Raw genomic sequence first — 21552 nt, 5'->3', positions numbered from 1 at the left:
TTTTCATCAATTTTGAATTGTACTGTTCTCCACTTTTGTAATAATAATAATAATAATAAAGAACAAGGAAAACAAGAAAAATTGAAAAGAAATTTCTATTTTTGCCGAAAAAAAAATTACAGTAATTTGATTACACTGAAATCTGATTTTCTGATCATAATTTCTACATCCATTCTCAGATGAAAATTATGCCACCAGAATCCTCACTGTCTCTATAAACTATGACTGAGATTTGCAATTGCCAATTACACAGGCCCATCAGTTCAATGTCCTCCACTGCTTTTTCATCCTTAAAAAAATTTGCAATATCATGGATTCATGTCCTCAAAAATCAACCTTCTTCTGGAAAGCGATTTATCTCCATAAACCTATCCGTGCCTCGGAGATTATTTTTGATCGAAGACCAAATCCAAGTACAGCAATATGCTTCAATGACCACCAAATTCATATGATCAATTTGTCATCATAGTGGGAGTGCCCAAAAAATCTTGGCTGAAGTTGGTTTACACCTTCTCTAACAGGAAGAGACGCATGTCTGTTGCCCTAGTTCACATTTTACAAGCTGATTTCCATGCTACCACCTTGCATAATCATTGGAAACAATTTTCTGTACATTTTTTTTTTCAATGCAATGAATGGCACTTTCACAACAAAAGATGATGGTAGCATTGAATGCTTCAAGAATGAGAACATACTATGATGAAGAGGCAAGCTCCTGAAAAACCATCCCTCTGTGCTCAAAATTCTTGAATTCATCAAAGCTCGCACAACCTGGACTAAGCACGATAGCATCCCCTACATTCATGACAAGTAGTAGATGAGCTTAGTGTCTACAAGTCACAAATCCTAAAATCAACATTCTTGGTTAACTTATAGATACACCATTGGTAAAATAATTGAAGGTGAAATTACAACGTTATGGGTGCGGATGGAAGCATCCTTATGGCAGCATGGCATCTAGAAAAGGTCCTAGGATAGGCTTATACATCAAACTGACAAACTTTGATACAATTTATTAGAATAATTCAATGCTTTTAAAAGGAGCACCCTCAACCATGTAATAGCAATGCTCCTAGAAGGCTAGAACTACACATAACATCCTGATGTGGAGTCACTACTTGCAACATCAGGTGTTGATAAGCAAATGAAAAACAGAATAACATATTTTCTTCCAGCAATTTCATGCACTGAAGATGACTAACCAAATTTTGCCATCCTCCTGGCACAGTTGATGGCATCCTTCATAGTTGCAGCTCTAATACAGGGAATGCTAAGACCATTCTTAAATAATGTCTTCTGAATCAGCATTCCTGAAGATCCAAACTTGGATACATTTATGAACATAAATCATTTTCTGTCAAATAATTTAAAAAACCACTGACAGACCAATATTTCAATTTGGAAACTAATCAAAACTTAGAAACACAAGCAAACACCAAGAAAAAATAGACAACATACAGTGATTACACATCTATGATACTTTAGTGGATCTATCAATCGTTCAAATCCACCAGTTTCTAGTCCACATATGACCTGTAAAAAAATAGAAAAAGAACAATTATTAGCTATATGTAGCTATATATATGTAGAAGTGTGGAACAAGGAGAAAGGCATTGAGAATTATTATCAAGTACCTTATATGTTTGTGACTCCTACCCTAAGTGGAGAATTATCCAATACAATTCCATCTCACATTTACACTTCTTCCATCAATCATCACCCACACTCAACTGTGTGCTGTCAGATTTACTCTAGTCTTATGTTGTAATATTCATTTTTAGGGGTGAAATAGCGGGTGGTTATTAACAGCTGTAACTACTTTTATATATATATATATATATATATATATATATATATATAGTAGCTATGTCAGATTTGAGTGTATTTAAATGGATTGTGTCATGTACAATGAATTTCTTAAATCGGACTTTTTAATTGGTACAATTTGATCATCAAAATACGCATGTTTGCATAGAATATTTTTTTTTTTTTTTTTTTTTTTTTTAAGAATATATGCTTTTAAAAAAAATGAATGGAGGAAAGGTGATAGTTAAAATATAATTTTAATTTGGATTAGTAATATTCTTGATTAGTAAATTTCTAATGAGATTTTAGTTCTATGCAAGATCCAGACATAAAATTTAGACATCTACAAGATCTTATGAGTTTGCAAGATACACTAAGATGCTACCATTTATTAAAAAGTTAACCTATGACCAGAGACAAATCTGTGGGGGGACTGGGAGTGGCCCTGGTCCCCACACAAATTGCAAGAAAAAAAAAATTAAGGTAAAAAAAAAAATAAAGGTATTTTTTGCCAATTGGTCCCTCCCCAAATTGAAAGCTGGATCCGTCCCTGCCTATGACCCTTTGAATGTAGTTCTTGAGCATGATGTTCCTCTAATATAGAACATGTGTTGCTGTTTCAATTTTTTTCCCTTAACCGTGCTCTAATCATTCACTAGGGGGAGCTTATTTGATGTGCACATAAGAATGACATTGATGTTTAGTCTTTTGTTTAAGTGCTAATGGGTATGAAATTTGCGTCCATTACAGATTGGAAGAGAAGAAAGGGGACTAATTTCACTAGGTAAACAAGATTTTTTTTTCTCTTCTGAAAATGTATAAATAAATTTATAATAAAAATCCCTCTAATTTGAACAAAAGAATTTAGACTTTCAATAATGTCTAAACTCATTCAAGTTTCAAAACAATCATGACGAAACAAGAGGCACAATGGCATAAACAATCAAATTGATTAAAATTATAATGTTGACAAACAAGGAATAGGTAATTAATAAGTAGTGAGCATCATCATATCAATAGTCTACTTGAATTTTGAACAGCACAATAACTATTTCATATACAAAATGTGATGTTTTAAACTAAATAGCAAAAAAGAAATTGTTTGCGATATTGCAAAACGGTGACGTTTTCAAATCATATTTCTTTTTGATAGCAAACCCAACATAATCCTTAATAACTGAAGATAGTCAATATCATCGCATAGTGCATACTCGCTAACATAAGGGCGAATATCTCCACATTAATCGGGCAAGCAAGGATTTCACACGCTCTCACATACACCTCTATCGAAATTGGGATTGTCTAAATCTACCTATTTTTTACACTCTAGGACTGAACAAAAAAAAAAATCAATTAAAAACCTTCGTTAAAGCTCTAAGCCTGTACAATAAATTTGTTATTTAGCCCCAAAAACATGTTTAATAAGTTATTTTTGTCTTTTTAGCCTTCTAAAACAACCAATTTTTAGCCCATTTAAAAATAGCATTGGCCCAATTAAAAAGGCCCACGGTTAACCGATTAACCGACTACTAAAATTAACCTAAAATTTCGAAATACTTTGTTATTGAAATGCAATCAGTGAATTAACTGATTTAACTGACAATTTTGATTAACCAATCGAATATGACTTTTCCGAACCGAACAGCCGCAATTATACTATATCTTGCTCGGGTTGCATTCCTTTTTTGTTTTTATTATCATTATTCACAATTTTAAAAAGAATAATAAAAATTGCATACCCAAAAAAGCTTAGGTAATTTTTTTTTTTTTTTTTTTGACATGTCTACACAAGAGGGGGATGAGGGATTCGAACTAGTGACATCCGCTTCATGAGACGTGGTCTCCAGCCGATTAAACTACCCCTTGAGAACAAATACCTAAGTAATTTCAAGTAACAAGAGACGATCACCGCATGATTGTGGACCGTTTATACACACACTCACAACTGGATCACAAATGTGTTGGGCCAAAAAGCCCAACTAAGTACATTTTGTTACAATTTTGGTTACGTAAAAATGAGCACATTGCAATTAAAAGCCCAGTTTGCACGTCAATCACCAGCTCACCCACCTAACCTACCTACGCATCTCTTCATCAATTGACACCTCACTCCAACGAGTTTGCAAATTCCCCAATTCTCCATATCAAACCCTAAAGTCCAATATTGCCTCTAAAAGCTTTAGCAGTAGACTCTTATAGTCCATTCCATTTCCTATATTTAAAAAAAATCTCAAAAAAATTACAAAAAAACATCTATATCATAAGCCCCCAATTTAATCGGCATCTCATTCTCTCTCCTCTCTCCTTCACATCTCATAAAAAGAAATAGTATTTAATTCATATAGGAAAAATAAGATAATTTATTGTGAAGTGTTTCTTTTATAGAAAATCAAAAAGTAGTTTTATCCCCGAGAGAAAATAGCTAAGAAACTGCTACTAGTGCTCTAAACCCTAAATTCTCCACGGCTAGAATCCCAGATCGCCTCACACGCCCGACGTAAAATTCTTCTCTCTACACTTCCAAGTTCCAACCAACCGCCCTTATAACAAACACTCGATGGAATTGGAGGGAGCCATGGGCGTTCAATCAACTGATGTTTCATCTTGCCTAGAAAAAAAAAGAAAAATTGATGGTTCTTCTTCATCATCATCATCATCTCCTCCTTACGAAGCCCTCATCTCTTTGCCTATCCGTATGAAAGGGATGATGGAAATCACGGAAAGGTGGTATACCATGAAGATTCCTGCCGACGCGGTCGACGGTGCTGAGGGGTCCATCTCTGAAGCTTGGAGAACATGGGCTCCACATGAAAATTCTACCTTTGCATTGCTAGGCTCCGATCTATACTCTATTGGTGGCCGAAGCTACGATTCTGACGGGATGCCATTTTTTATTTCCAAAGTGCATAAGGTAAACATTAGGGATCCCATCGGTGGTTGGATCCCTGTTGAATCCATGATTTCTCCAAGAGCGAACCCTCACATCTTTGTCATAGGCGGTAAATTATATGCCTTATCTGGAGAGCCTTCAGGTGTTCCTCCTCCTAACGCCCCGGTTGGTGAGGTTTATGACCCCATGACTGATTCATGGAAAGCCTTGCCTGTTCCTCCTTGTTACATGGGAGTTCACATGCTCTGTGCAGCTCTTGAGAATCCAAACAGGATTCTCGTTGCTTCACTTTCAGAGTTCCCAGATGATGAAGATCATGAACCTGTTTTTGATGATTCTTTTGCAAATTTCTGTATCTACCAAGTGCAGAATTGTTCTTGGAAAATGCTTTGCCCTACCCGTCGCGACCTTGTTGCTAAATGTCCTTTGGGCTATAAAGGAAAGGCTGTTGCGGTAGGAAATTGTTTATATTGGATTACATACCACCGTGAGTTACTTGCGTACGATTTCGTGTTGGATTTGTGGCTAACTGGGTGGATTGAAGGTCTGAGTATTCCGGTTATTCGATTTTATCAGCCCGCTATTCCTTGTTTATTGCATTTGAAGGATGAAAGATTCTGCATTATAAAATGTACAACTGTTCGTTATCCACGTGATGATTATATTGAGTGCATCCTATTTGATGTTTCTCCTGTGCCCGAGAAGAGGATTTTGCGTATATCCGCTGTTTCCAGAATCAAGTATAGGACGACGGACCCCACTGTCCCTGAGTCATCCTTTTTAATGTAAGTTTCTGAATCTGATATTCATAGTGCAAACACATGCTAACACAAATATTGATACTAGTAGGAAAACAATGATATTTCATCTTCATACACTTGTCTGTCTTCCTTTTTTTTTTCTTTTTTTTTTTGGGGTATTCTTGAAGGCTTTTAAAGGTCTGGAATTGTGGTTTTTGATTTTGGGTACTTTTATAATAAGTTAATAACCAAACCAAAAGTTGTGTCCGGTGATCTAATATATGCTCTGTTATCCAATTGGCTCATTGATTTAAGATATCAATTTTTGTTATATCCCACTTTAATTTACTCATGAATAATGGGATTGGCTTTATGGTCAAAATCAGGGTGCAGGATTTGCCACATCTAGCTTCAGTTAGGTTTTGGGATTTTGATAGGAGTCTTAGAAGCAGGAAACCTAATCCCAAATGCTTGGATTAGTGTTACCGTGGAAAGTGGCAGAGGAGTGTTGGGCAGTAACTATCTTTACTATCTTTATGTCGATTATCTTTATATAGCAAGTTTATCATTTATCGGTCGGTTCTTATCCTTGTAGAAGGGATTGGGATCACTAGGCAAGTTGTCGTAGTAGAAAGGAACTCGACAACTCCAAGGGGTTGGCCTAGTGGTCGAGGCTTATGGTCTTAGGGAGTATCACCCTAGATCCCAAATTTTAGACTTGCTAGGTGCAAACTTTTTCTTAGGGCCACACTCGCTAGTGTAAAAAGCAAGGATATGTGTAGGGAAACTTCCAATGGTACGGTGCACGGATCCGAGGTTTACTTTGCAGGAATGGATCCAAAGGACCCTGCCTTGTCGAGGTTTCCCATCATTAAAAAAAGAGTAGAAAGGAACTCTATTTAAGTTATTAGCTATAAGTGGAAGTGTGGAACAAGGAGAAAGGCATTGAGAATTATTATCAAGTACCTTGTATGCTTGTGACTCCTACCCTAAGTGGAGAATTGTCCAATACAATTCTATCTCACATTTACACTTCTTCCATCAATCATCACCCACACTCAATCGTGTGCTGTCAGATTTACTCTAGTCTTATGTTGTAATATTAATTTTTAGGGCTGAAATAGCGGGTGGTTAATAACAGCTCTAACTGCTAGCTGCTAGCAGGTGGTTTAGATTAAGTCAAATTTCTTGTAAACTGTACCATATTGTTTTTCTAACAAATAATGAGGAAATATATGATGCATGTATGCTATTGGCTGATTTTATATATGTGAGGCGTGAAGCGTATTTACATATTTAATCTATAACAACAATTGTAAAAGGATGAAATACGTATGGTCTTATTTGATAATGAGGAAATATATGTAGTATGGATTTGATATATGTGAGGTGTGAAGCGGAAGTACATTTTTAATCTATAGCACCAATAGTAAAAGCAATCTTCAAAAATACTGAAAATCTAAAATAGTATTGCTGGCTCTTTTTTTTCTTTTTTCTTTTTTTCATCCCTTACCCTTTGGGCGGGTCTCTTTGAAAAGATATATATATATATATATATATATATATATATATATATATATATATATCTGTGTGTGTGTGTGTGTGTGTGTGAGAGAGAGAGAGAGAGAGAGAGAGATTTTGGTGTACTTAAATGGATTGTGTCATGTACAATGAATTTCTTAAATCTGACTTTTTAATTGGTACGATTTGATCATCAAAATACGCATACGCATGTTTGCATAGAATTTCTTTCCCTAGTTGCCTCATTATTGTGTTAAAAGTTGCTAAGTGTGTTAAGGTGAGCTTAATTTGGCTTCCCTTATATACTTTCCTGTCTATTTAGGGCTTTTTTTTTTTCTTTTTTCTTTTTTTTTTTTTAATAAAACTCCTTATTACACACCTACCCACATGAATGCTGAACGTGCTTGATTAGTAAATTTCTACATGAGATTTTAGTTCTATGCAAGATCCGGACATAAAATTTAGACATCTACAAGATCTTATGAGTTTGCAAGATACACTAAGATGCTACCATTTATTAAAAAGTTAGCCTATGACCAGAGACAGATTTATGGGGGACTGGGAGTGGCCCTGGTCCCCACCCAAATTACAAGAAAAAAAAAAATTAAGGTATTTTTTGTCAATTGGTCCCTCCTTAAATTTTTTTTGGCCCTTGGTCCCTCCCCAAATTGAAAGCTGGATCCATCCCTGCCAATGACCCTCTGAATGTAGTTCTTGAGCATGATGTTCATCTAATATAGAACATGTGTTGCTGTTTCAATTTTTTTTTTTCCCTTAACCGTGCTCTAACCATTCACTAGGGGGAGCTTATTTGATGTGCACATAAGAATGACATTGATGTTTAGTCTTTTGTTTAAGTGCTAATGGGTATGAAATTTGAAGGGGTAAGTAGATTTTGAGAAGTCAAGCAAGGAGCAAGTGCAAAGAGAATTATGATAGTCGGCTGCTTTCTTCATTGACTGTATTCTAGATTGGGTATTTCTACCACTCTATATCATGAGATTGTCCAATGCTTTCTAGGTAAAATGTTTTTTTTTCTTTTTCTTTTTTGTTTTGATGAGGACTTCGAAGTAATGTATGCGCAAAAATATTGATACTTTTGTGATGAAGATTTATTTAAGGGAAATGTTAGGTGTTCTTCTAGTGTTCTCCCAACTGTGATGTGCCTTTTAAAATTATCGTTGAATCATTATTGACTTTTAATCTATTGGTGATTTTAAAAGTCACATCATAGTTGAGAGAACAGTAAGAGAATAGTAGAAGAACACCAAACATTTCCCTATTAGGTATGGAATAATATTCTTATTCCTCATGTTGGTGATAACACATTCTCTCAATGGAATTGGAATTGAACCAAAACTATTAAAATATATATATATTTTAAAAAAAATAATAAAAATTAAATGCCATTTTAATACCTGGATTTTAACTCCTTTATTTATTTTTGGTTAATTACCTTTTTAGTGTCTAGTTTTTTCACTTTTTTTTTTTTTTTTTTTTTCTCACTTAGGTTTCAATTTGTATCACTGATATTACTTGACTTTATATATATATATATATATATATATATATATATATATATATATATATATATATATTGAGGAGACTTATAAGTAAATATTAATTTAGTACTTTTGTTACCATTTCGTCATCCAAACTAACGGATTGCCTTGTGGTGGTTTTCGCCACACCTTGCGGCCCGTCTGGAGGTTATCGAACCACTTCTAAGGCCCATGCAACCACCTCCAATGGTCAAAAAGGGGGTGGCCAAACCACCCCAAGGCCCCTGAGGTGGTAGAGCCACCTCACAGGCCATGTGGTTAGTCGAACCAACCCCAAATTAGCTGTAGGGCTGACAGAAACTACTCACATTGTAGTCCATTAGTTTGGTTGACGGAATCGTGACGGAGGTAACAAACTATTATTTACTCATAAGTTAGATATCATCTATGATACGTAGGCCTAAGCAAATTCACCGCCTACCGACATTCGACCACCTACTAACCGATAGCCGACCGACTTCTACCGACACCGATTAACCAATGGGTGGTAGGCGAAACTTTTTTTTTTTTTTTTTCTTTCGACAAACTCGGTTCAGTAGGCGAAATAAAATTTGTTAACCGAATTGACTTTACCCCAACTTCGCCAATAATTTTCAATTTTTTCACATATCGACTTTACCAACCAACTTTACCGATCGCCTATCGGTGTCGGGACAAAAACTTGGCAGAATAAGTCGGTGAAATTTTCGGCTTTACTGACATTTTGGCGAAACAAAATTTTTTCTTCCGACACCGACCGACTTTGACTGACGCCCCTAATGATACGAATTAAAACCTAGGTGGGAAAAAATAAAAACATGAAAACCTAGGTACTAAAAAGGTAATTATCCCCCTTTTTTTTTTTTTCTTCCTAAGTTTCGTTTTGTATCATAGATGATATTGTTGTTATAGGTAAATACGAAGTTAGTAATCTTTGTCCATCTTTCATTAATAAAAGTTAATACCTCCGTCTACCTTTTGTTAATAAAACTAATGAATTGTCATGTCATGAGCTAATAAAAAATAAAATAAAATAAAAAATTTGAAAATACATAAAAAAAATAGAAATAATTAATAAAAAAACTAAGCCTGGCCTATGGCCCTTGGGGTGGCTGAACCACCCCCAATTTGCAAAATGGGGGTGTCCGAGCCATTCCCGTTTGGCCTAGGGCCATGAGAGTGGTTCTCAAAGTAGGAGTAAAAAGGTGTTTACGGTTAGTGGTTATTGGCTAAAACCGCTAACTGCAACTGCTTAAGCGGTTAGTAAAATTAGTTAATTCATAGGTGATTAATCGGTGGTTAACGATAACCGCTTTTTAAAAGGAAAAAATAGAAAGAAAAAAAATCAGAAAAAAAAAAACTAAAACGACATTATTTTTACAGTTATACGGTAATACCCTACTACATAAGACATCGTTTTTAGTGTTTTATACATTTTTAATATATTTAAACACCAAAACTACGTTGTTTCATGTGTATATATATGAGAAATGATTAGTATTAATAATTTGCCCATATTTTTCTCATATTCTCCTACAAATTTAATAGATAAACTATGAGCATGTTTGCCAAAGGACTGGATTGGACCGGGCCCAAAGACCCAAAAAATTCATCTCAAAATCAACTCCAACATTTTTACTTTTTACATCACATCAATCAATTTTTATTACTATTCAAATAAAAAAATTACTACAAAACAATTTGGAGAAAATGCAGTTTACCCCTTTGAAGTTTCAGGAGTTTTTCAATTTTAACCCCAAAGTTAAAAAAAATTTGGCAATCTACCCCCCTGAAGTTTTAAAAATTAGCAATTTAAACCCTCCGTTAAATTTTTCCGTCTAAATTGACGGAAATTTATGAAATTACATCATTACCCCCAAGCTTTTTTTTTAAAAAAAAATTCGTCCAATTTAACGGAAATTAGTAATGGAAGGCTTAAATTGCCAATTTTTGAAACTTCAGGGGGGTCAATTGCCAATTTTTAAACTTTAGGGTTAAAATTGAAAAACCCTTGAAACTTCAGGGGGTAAACTGCATTTTGCCCAAACATTTTTTTTTTTTTTTTCACTTTTTTCATACAAAACTTTCTTGCTTTTTTTTCTCACATCAATCAAATCTGCTACAGTTCTAGTCTACTCCATTTTTCAAGTTCTTTGTCAAACACACCCTATAAGATTTGTGAGGTCCAGCATTGACTGAGGTGGGGTTCAAATAAGTTCACAAATTTAATGGTTGATTTGTAAGATGATATACGATAAATGTGAGCAAAGTACTGATACCAATCATTTCTTTCTCTCTCTCTTTTCTATATATATATATGCGGTTTTTCCAACCACCTTCAAAAGTGGTTAGGCGGGCGGTTAGTGGTTAGGGCGGTTATTAGCTGCCTGCTATTTCAGCCTTACCCCAAGGGTCTTTAAGGATGGTTCAGCCTCCCTCAAACAGGCCAATGGTGGCTTGAGCCACCACTCAATTTTTTCAAGTTTTTTTTAAAAAAATTATTTATATTTTTTTATTCATTTTCAAAATATTTTTATTTTTAGTTTTTAGTTTTTTATTGGGCCATGTGACACGTGGCACGTTGTGATTGGTTTGATGTAACAATCCATTGGTTTTTTTAACGAAAGATGAACGGAAGTATTAACTCCATATTTACTCATATGATATAAATTAAAACATAGGTGGAAACAAACAAAGGCGTTAAAATCTATGTACCAAAAATGTATTTAACGCTATCTCATTATTATTTTACTATTTTGACATGACATTGTCCATCAACTATTAGATTTTTTTTTTTTTAATAAGAACCGATCCAATAATTGACTTTGCCACATAAGCATAGTGAAATAATGGAGATATAAAAGTCTATGGATCCTCTTCGTTTAGCAACTGTTCTAGCCTGCAGCTCCTCCTTCCAAATTCCTTGCCATCCTCTGATTCTTCCAGCATTCGAGCATTTTTTCTCTCCTAAGAAACACTTCTTTTTTTTTTGAGCAAATATAAACAAAAGGGAAGGGTTACATAGGGGGATCCTTCCCACTATTAATTCTAATGGAAGATGAGATGGAAGAGGAATTGGGAATGCTACCAAACACAAGGTTGGTAGCGGCCCACTTGGCGAGGTGGTGTGCAAGAAAATTTGCACTTCTAGAAACTTTTGTAGCATTCCAAACTTGAAAATGCTGAAGTTTCAACTGAATGTCGGGGATGATTGGAGCAATGGTCCATTCGATCAAGAGATTCTGATTGTTAATAGCTAAGATGGAAACCAAAAAGTCACCCTCAATCAACAAATTGTTGCAGCCTTGTAAGATAGCAAGATCAATCCCTGTAAGAGTAGCCATGGATTCTCCCTTGTTCACGTCAGTGGAAAGCAATTTTTTGGTGAATGCTGAGATGATGTCATCCGAAGAGTTGCTTAGGACAGCAATAGTGACTTAAAAATAAGCATTAGTAGCAACATCAAAGTTAATCTTCATAGAACCTGTAGGAGGAGGATCCCAAATAAATTGACCAAATGAAGATGCTTTCCAAGCTTGGAGATGCATCCGGATGACATTAGAGATGGACTTCGTGTTGGAGATAACCAGAGTGATATTTTTGTGAATCAATTGGTTAGGGGCAAACCAAATCTGGTCTAAAACAATCACTGCAGTCAATTGGAATTCAAAAACTTCCTCAAAGGGGATGCCAAGCATAGAGTGTGGCCTAAGCAAAATTCTAATCCAAGAGGGAATAGAAATATTGCTAAAGGCAGTAGTATCCAAGGGCCATTTTTGGTTTCTCCAAATAATCTTGGCAAAGGGACAATCCAAGAAAAGATGGTGTTGAGATTCCACATTACCATGGCAGAGAGGGCATTCCCACACCTCCAGATCTGAATGAGAGACAAATCTCCCAATGTTTTCTCTAACATAAAGGGCATTCCAACTCAGTTTCCATAGGAAGTGCTTGTGTCTATGTTGGAGTTTTAGGCTCCAAAGAAGGTTCCAATCATCATTGTCTAAGGGAGGAATTCTGGAATTTTGTGAATGAATAAGCAATTCATGGGCTGATTTGACAGAGAACTTGGCTGTGGAGGAAGGGGCCCAAATTAATTTTGTCATTTCTAATGGAAAAAGGGAGATGGATGTTGAGAATTTGGGAGGCTGATAATGGTTCGAAAAGGTCATGGATACGAGAGGAATTCCAAGAATTGTTATTCCTATCTATAAGGTCAGAAACATTGAGGTTAGGGAGGGGGGAAAAAGAAGGATTTGGGGTAGGTTTAAAACCAAGTAAGGAAGGGATCCATGGGGAAGACCAAATGTTGAGATTCAAGCTTCTAGAAACTGCCCAACATGCCCATTTCTCAATAATAAGCCTATTCTTGAGAATACCTTTCTAAAGCCAAGAGGACCCATTCTTAATTGGAGCATCTAAAAAATTGTCATTGCCCAAATATTTAGCTTTTAGAGCCCGAACCCACAAAAGATCATGATTGGAGTGGATTTGCCAACCCAACTTGGAGAGAAGGGCACTGTTATGGAACCCCATAGATCTGATTCCAAGACCTCCCAAATATTTAGGGGTGCAAATGCTTTTCCAAGACAAGAGAGTGAGATTCTTTTTCTTTTCAAGTGGAAAGCCCCACCAAAATTTCCTCAACATAGAATCAAGTTCAAGGCAAAAGGATTTGGAAAAAAGAAATAAGGACATAGTGTATGTGGGAATTGCATTAGCCACAGTTTTAATTAAAGTTGTTATACCCGCTTGAGAGAGCAACTTAGATTTCTAACCAGAAATACAGGAAGAGATCTTGGATTTAAGATCTTCAAAAGCTATGCTCTTATTACGATGAAGAAAAAGGGGAATGCCAAGGTATCTTGATTTAGTGGTCATGTGATTGAGGTTAAGGATTGAGCAAATGGAAGCTTGAATGGGAAGGCTGCAATTTTTGCTAAAGAAGATGGCAGATTTTTCAAAGGTAACCTTTTGCCCTGACCAAGAGGAATAGGAATTGAGACAATTTTTTAAAGATTCAGCTTTTGAATTTTTTGCTCTTATGAAAATCATGAGGTTGTCAACAAAGAGAAGGTGTGAGATAAGAGGGCTGAGTCTTGAGATCTTGATACCGTGAATGAGACCCCGATTTTCTTCTCTAAGGATGAGCCTAAAGAGAATTTCTGAACCCATGATAAAAAGGAAAGGTGATAGAGGATCGCATTGCCTTAGTCCACGGGTAGGAGAGAATTTTCCAAATGGGGTACCATCCAACAAAATAGAAAAAGAAGCAGTGGATAAACATTGATGGATCCAATGTATCCAAATGGAGTTGAACCCCAGTAATTTCAAAATCTTGATAAGAAAAGGCCATTCCATAAAGTCGAAGGCCTTTTCCATATCAAGTTTTAAGGCCATTAAACCTTCATTGCCTTTCTTATTCTTAAGAGAGTGAAAAATCTCATGTGCCATCACATTGTTGTCTTGAATGAAGCGGCCTTGAATGAAAGCCGATTGGTAAGGAGAGACAAACTTGAGAAGAAGGGTTTTGAAGCGGTTGGCCAAAATTTTGGATATGATCTTATAGTTAAAATTTATAAGGCTAATGGGACGAAATTGGTTCACTCTAGAAGGAATAAGAGCAATGTTAGTGTGATTAATCTCTTTTAGAAGGAAACCTCCTTTAAAGAAAGATTGAACAAAAGTAACCACATTAACCTTAACCACAGGCCAATAAGATTTGTAAAACAAACCAGTCATTCCATCCGGGCCCGGAGCTTTATTAGGACCTAATTGGGAAATGGCTTGGTAAATTTCTCTCTCTTCAGGAATTTTGCAAAGCATAATATTGTCTAAATCAGAGATAACATGGGAAACCAAATCATCAAGATCATCATCAATAACAGGGTTAGTGGAAGTAAAATTGGAACTAAAGAAATCCACAAAGTAACTGCCAATATTTTCTCTATCATTAAGAACAGTACCATCAACAGTTTTGAGAAAAGAAACAGAGTTATACCTCCTACGGTTTACAGTGGAAGCATGAAAAAACTTTGTGTTGAGGTCACGACAAGTCAACCATTGCTCCCTGGATTTTTGTTTCCATAGGATCTCCTCTCTAGCAAGTTGTTCTTGAAGATTGTCTTGAAGATCATTTTCCTTTGCCAAGTTCTGATTAGTGGGAGGAGCTTGCTGAATTTTATCCAAGTCTGAGAGAATGGAAGTGATTCTTGATTGAATCTTCCTAAAGTGATTTCGGTTCCACTCGGAAAGAGCTCTCTTAGTATTCTTCCATTTTTGGCAAAGGGTAAAAGCAGGGGAACCATCAACAAATGAATGCAAGGCATTAGCAACCACGTCATAACTGGAAGAGTCTTTGATCCAAAAAGCTTCAAAACGGAAAGGCTTAGGGATATGGAAGTAATTACCACCAGTTTGGAGCAGGATTGGATTGTGATCCGAAGCCGCTGCTGGAAGGTGTTTGATGATAGCATTCGGAAAGATGTGGACCCAAGATTGGTTTGCCAAACCCCTATCCAATCTTTCTTTGATGTTTGCACGCCCATGACGACGATTATTCCAAGTGTAAGAATTTCCATTGAAGCCAAGGTCAGCCAAACCATTTTGATTCACAAAAGAGACAAATTCATTATCGGAGGTTGTACCAAAATCTCTTCCCCCTCTTTTTCACCAAGGTTCAAAATGGAGTTGAAATCTCCAAAAAGTAGCCAAGAGCCTCCAAAAGCATTACCAGTAGAAGACAGATTCTCCTAGTATGCAGCCCGGTTGACCCAGGAGTGAAGACCGTGTGTACAAGTCAAAAGCCACGGAAAAAACCAGGGTCTAAGTACACCAAACATGAAATATGATATCTATCCAGACGAATAGGTTCAATTTCAACTCCTTGCTTCCAAGCTATAACCATGCCTCCGCTAGAACCATTAGCAGGGAAGTGCAACAAAAAAGGAAAGCCGAAACCATTGAGATTTTGCTGGATTGACTAAATTGAGATTTTTGTTTATGACAAAAAGATTAGATCGGGATTGTTTCCTCTGATCAATGCTCGCAGAGTTTGGATTGCCGCGGGGCGAGCAAAACCCCGGCAATTCTAGGCCAGTAGAATCATTTGGCGACTGGGGGTGTGATAAGGCTCATCACCTCAGCCGAAGAAGTATCAGGTTCCATTGGGAAAGGGAGAACCAGAGAGGCTCTGTTAGGACTGTCAGGAGTTGTAGGAGACTCCATGGGAGAGAGACGGATTTGCTTCCGGTTATTTCCATGAGGGGAGGAAAATAGGGAGTAAGGTCGGAAGCGTTTAGGGGTTGAGTGGATCCTTTTGGGGTATGGATTGGTAAAATTTCTGGAGCTAACTTGAATGCTAGGAGAGGAAGGTTGGTGTTTTATTTTGGTTGAGACTAGCAAACTTTGGTTCGTGGAAGTAGGGGTGGGGTCTGGTGGGTCCTCAGTAATTTCTTCAATATGAATAATTTGGGAATGGTATAACTGAGTGGTAGAAGAGGTAATTTGGTTTCCAGGTGTGGGGGCTTGTTTGGCTAAGGTTGTGTTGAGAGGTTGGGGAGTGGTGAAGAGTTTGCCAGATATTTGGTAGGGTAAAGCTACATGGGGGATAGTGGAGAAATTTAATGAATGCGGCGTTGGTATGTAAGGTGCTAACGTGATGTGTGATGGGTTTTCCTTGGAATGGGCAAAAGTCAGTGGTTTATTGATCGAGGTTGGCGAGTTTATAGACTGGGTTACCGAGTTAGGGTATGGGAGAGGTTGAGTTGACTCAGTATGTGTGAGAACCAGGGAAGAGGATGTATCAGAGTCACCAATGTGAGGGAGGGGATTTGAGCTTTGGCTTTTTGGAGGGTTAGGAATGGAGAGAGAGTTTCCATGCATAATAGGTTGCTAAAAATGGGTCAGTTTGTTGGTAAATATGATGGTTTCCACACTAATGGTTGGTGGGGGCTTGGCACGGAGGTGAGGGCCTTTGGAGGTACTGATGTTGGAGAGGGATTTTCAGGGCAATAGAGTTTGGCATGACCAAGTCTTCCACAATCAAAATAGAAGTCATAGAGTCTTTCATACTTAAAATGAATCCAAATTGAAGATTTACCTAGTTGATGGTGGTAGAACCCAGAAGTCAAGGGATTCTGCAGATTAATATTGACATGAACCCTCAGGAATTGCTTGCGGTTTAAGGCCAATACAGTATTCATTTCCACCTCAATGAGCTGACCAAGCTTGATCCCAATGGCTTTAGCGTTTCTCGGATTCATCAACTCTAGTGGTAAATCATGGATTTGAACCCAAAAAGCACCATAAGTAAAGTCAAGTTCTTTGTAGGTCATGCTTGCTTCCCATTTCTTTAAATTAAGCAAGTGGCCATTTATATTCCAAGGAGAAAGATCAATGGCCTTTGTAGTTCTGTAGCATTCTTGAAAGTGAATAGAAAAACATTTTTACCGATGGCTTTGAAGTGCAAGGAGGAAAGGAAGTTCCAAGCGGAGTGAAGGTTTCCTTTCACTTTTGATTTGGCTATAGGATTATGAGATATAATTTTTCCTGCAAGCATGTGTAGAGAAGGGGAGTTTTCTGAAGGGTTTGTGGGCAAGAGGAGTGGTGGATTGTCAAGCCAGTTGAGATTTTCTGCTTGGTGGGTGATCTGTTTGATTCCTTCTAGGGGGTTTTCCATGGAAGGAGAAAGAAGGTTAAGGTAGGAGTTGGGAAGGAGAAATGAATTCTCTCCAGGAAAGCTTTTACTCGAGAGAGAAAAGCAGCATTCAGCTTGGTGTGGTTTATGATCTCCTAAGAAACACATGCATGTCACATAACGCGGATATGAGAAGAGGAAACTCGATGTTGTTTTGTTTTTAGAATGGCGATAAAGTATAGAGACAAGGTTCCAACTCAGGCCTTGGTTCTGATACCATGTTATATCACTAATTGTTTTGAAAATTAAGCTGATAGAAAACAGTAAATATTTCTTCATGCGCTCTCTTTTGATAATGACCTCTTGTTTTCTTAACCACTAGTGGAGATGGCACGTGCAATGCACGTGCTTGGTTCTCTGTGTTATAGATCCAGTGTTAATATTAAAAATTCAAATTCAAAACCATGTATAAAAATTGTTTATAACAGTTAATATCTAGATTCATGCGCAAGTACGTACATAATTTTTTTTTTCATAACTGAATGGATAACATAACATTAAAGAAGTATAACAAAAATGAGTAAATATAAGATAGAAGTTAATTCAAATGGCACACACATATTGTACCACAAAAGAGAGCACATGTTATTGTTTTTTACTTACTAATATTGGAAGACAAATTACATCACATAAAAGAGTAAAAATGTATTTGCTTGTCTTCCTTATGTACCATTGGTTGATACCAACAATAGTTTCAAAACACATCACTTTGATCCAAAATTCTTAACAAAGATTATTAACCTGGCCGTGTACATATCTTTAGAGGATTTGCAACAAAATGCGAGAAAGGAGATGTTTACAATATTGAGATATCTGAACGTAGTCTTGAATCTTGTATTGCAAAACCATTATTCGCTACATAAGAAATGGTAAAGCTATTAAATTGTTAAAATAAGAAACCTAATAATTTCAAGGATGGCCAAAATGAAGGTAAATTACATTGATGGTTTTCTTGAAATTCTTCGGATCTTGTGGATCTTCAAATGGGTATGCTCCCACCAGCATAACATAAAGAGTCACTCCACATGACCACACATCCACCAACTGAACAAACACAAAGCAAACTTAAATGGTAACATGCAAAGCAAATGACATTCATATTGCACAAAAAAGAAACAGGTGAAACAAGAGGGTGGAACATAGTTTGACATTTTTCGTATTCTTCCCAAGCCGGAGAAGTGTTCAACTGCTTGCCTTCTGAAGTGTCTCATACATGAATGGGCTTTGTAGTCACTGAAGCAAATATTCTATTACAAAAGGATAGTTTTTATTCATAATATAATGATTAATTTGGATATTTTCCTTTAAAAAAATTAAAATCTGCTTTTGCTATATCGACTTCATGGGCAGAACATAACAAAGGATCACATATGACACCAATAAAACAAATACTACAAGTACAAGACAATAACACGGAGGGGGGGATGGGGTTCTTTTAGATTTCAACTCATCCAGTGAAAGGTTAAATCCCAGTACTTGAAACACCACTTGAGCTAATACATAAAAATCTTTGAAGATTAATTTGAAAAATTTTCAACTCATCACAACCAATTGACATACAGTCTCAGGTGTCTTTAAGAATAATTACAAAACACAAATGGTCTAGTTACAAATTTTTTTTGGATAAGTAAACGAGGGGTGCAACATGAGGACTTCCCAGGAGGTCCCCTAAATGGTCTAGTTACAAAGTAAATCCAAATCGGACTTAATATTGCAGAGAAATGAATCATGTAAAGAAAGTAATACACATTGCAAAGGTTTAACAACATAACTAATCTAAATTACCTTCCCATCATACTCTCTTCGAGAAAGAACCTCGGGTGCAATATATGCTGGAGTTCCAACAGTTGATTTGGGTCTTGAATGCAGCAGAGAGGACTACACAAATAAAGCTAATCAGGGGATAAAAACTCAGATATACATTGGAGAAAAATTTCCCACGGTAAGCTTAATCTGTCATTAAACCTTTGAATAACCAAAATCACATATTTTGAGACGTGGAGCAGGGCTTCCATCCAGCAAGGTATTCTCCAGCTTCAAATCTCTGTGGCATATTTGCTTCAGACAAGGAATTAAAGGGAAAAGTCAAACTCATGTAGAGAAAGAAGGCAAACTACATATCAAGACATCTATATACATAATATATTCCTAGAATTGGAAAAAAAAAAAAAAATTCTTTTGATATCTTTTATCATAGAATGACAGTAGCACACAACCGAGATAAGCTGCTGGAAATAATATATGGCCTGAAAAGTAGCAAAGAAAAATACATGAACAAAATTTATAATATTTTATACTCAGTTTGGCTGCTTAGAAATGCAAAGGGAAAAAAGCATATGTAATTCAGATCTTTGTATTCATTTTTCCCTTATATTGCTAAATTTGTTTTCATAAGTAAAATCATCCTTTTAAATCACATATACTGTGAGATCCAAAAAAAAAACACTCTTCAGGTCTTTTCCAAAATATTCTCAGCAAACAGAAATGAAAGTATAAATCCCATGATTAAGGAACTAGAAATTTGTGAAAGTGGAGCTCACTATAAGTCAAGAACAAGAAACAAACCTCATCTTCACTAAACCTTCCGGCAGCACAAATTCTCTCAAATAGCTGTCCACCCGCCGTGTACTCCATGACGATTGGGATTAAATGGAAAAGAAACAAAGGTTGAGATTTAACAAAGAACATTTCCAACCAAACTGTGTCCGTTTTAGGCATTGTAGTTAAAACAGTTTTGGTTTGCAAACAATTTTCTAACATCAGTATTCAGTGAGATAAGGTTAAATGTTTACCTAGAAAACAACAATGACCAGCGATGCAACAAGAAGGAGCAGCCCACGAAAAGAGAACCCAACTTGTCTCGTTTCTCTTAAGACCGAATGCACAATATTTTTGGGAGCAAAATCTAGCCAGTTGGGTGATGGGGTAGGTATCTTGCATTTGGATTTCTGGTTAGATTTTTTTTTTTACTCTTGTACTCTTTCTCTATAGCAACATAAGAGGTTGACAAGAAATTTTAAAAAATAAAATAAAATAAAATGCTCTGCCATTTCTCCTCTATTTCTTCTCTGAATCCAAATCGGTTTAGGTCGATTTTTTTTTTTTACTCATTTCTCCACCATTCCTTCTCTTAATACAAAATCAGTTTAGGTAGATTTTGTTTTTGACTTCTGTACACTGCTTTGTAGCAACTGGAAAAAAAAAAAAAAAAAAAAAAAAAATACTAATTTTCTTTCTTGCCCATTTCTTCTAAATCTCGCCCATTCCTTATGAAGCTTCCTTCATAAAATGACCAAAAAATCTCTATCAAAAAGTTTGACTCTTTACATACTCAGAGGGCAAAATGATAATTTAAATATAAAAGACAAAAAAATTCAGATAACTTTTTAAATTCATTAGATTCAGGAAGGGCAAATTAGTAGTTTCGTAATCTAAAGAAATGTCAAAAGACAAAAATAACATTATCTAACTAAATCATGAAGAACAAAGAGTAAGGGTAAAATAATAAATTTAAAGTGCAAAAGAAAATTTACTGTTTGGCTTGCTTTCCCACTTTTTATATATCTTTAAGTAAGGATACGGCTTTCATATCTTCCTTCAAAAGTGTGAAGCGGTCCCAGCTTCTCTGACTGCTGCATTCAAGCTGCTTGGTTTTGCAGCCACATTAAGTAATTAATGATGTATGTATTCAGGAGAAACCTCAAAAGTAAAGAAGTTTACATGAGATAGGTCTTTTATACCTTGCAAATTGATTGAGGATCTTTTTCAGAATCATTCCCCCTAATGCAGATGGGGCCACCTACTTCTAGGGGTTAAACAAATATTTATGAAGGTTGGCTAACATTTACTAACACTTACATGCCACTTATAAGTACCTATAAAAATAAGAGAAGTGCTACACAAACTCTCACTTTAAGTGCTTACTCGTAAACGTGACAATTGCAAAAAGAAAGTAGGCACTTGGGATTAAAACACGTTGTAGTGAAAAATTGACGTGACAATTGCCACCTTAAAAAGTTGGCACTCGAGAATGTAAAAGTGGTAGTTCGTGTAATATTCCTAAAAAAAAACAATATTGCTTGGGATCCTCTTTGCACTACATTTTCCCTTTTTCTAAGGGAGGTTCATTCACAAACAATGACATAACAGAGCCGGTAGGTATTCTTCTTGGTTTATTAGAACTCCAATAGGTATCTTCCAGGAGTTTCTTCTGAAAACACCTTAAAAGGAAATATTAAACTGAAATATGAATCATCTCTCTACCTTTGTTTCCTTTTCATCCAACTCCTCTTTGGCCCTGACAAACTCTTTCGTATCCCAATCTCTGCGGCTTGCATCTGCAGTGGGGCTGCTCCT

The 21552-nt window shown here is 36.2% G+C and overlaps 1 long non-coding RNA gene and 1 pseudogene across 1 annotated transcript; both read right to left on the bottom strand.

Moving 5' to 3' along the window:
* Positions 1-507: 507 nt before the first annotated feature.
* On the bottom strand, positions 508-1535 carry LOC132191359 (uncharacterized). Its single transcript, XR_009441269.2, has 4 exons — positions 1459-1535; positions 1203-1323; positions 696-795; positions 508-581 (listed from the first exon to the last, which is right to left on the bottom strand). It is a non-coding gene; the product is annotated as an uncharacterized LOC132191359 (long non-coding RNA).
* A 14607-nt stretch (positions 1536-16142) lies between these two features.
* LOC148583272 (serine/threonine-protein kinase SAPK5-like) lies at positions 16143-21012 on the bottom strand (annotated as a pseudogene).
* Between the last annotated feature and the right edge of the window lie 540 nt (positions 21013-21552).

This window comes from Corylus avellana, chromosome 10, assembly GCF_965113065.1.
Source record: "Corylus avellana chromosome 10, dhCorAvel1.hap1.2, whole genome shotgun sequence".
Classification (NCBI taxonomy): domain Eukaryota; kingdom Viridiplantae; phylum Streptophyta; class Magnoliopsida; order Fagales; family Betulaceae; genus Corylus; species Corylus avellana.
Note: the sequence above shows the minus strand (reverse complement) of the source record. Positions and strands in the feature narration are given on the sequence as shown.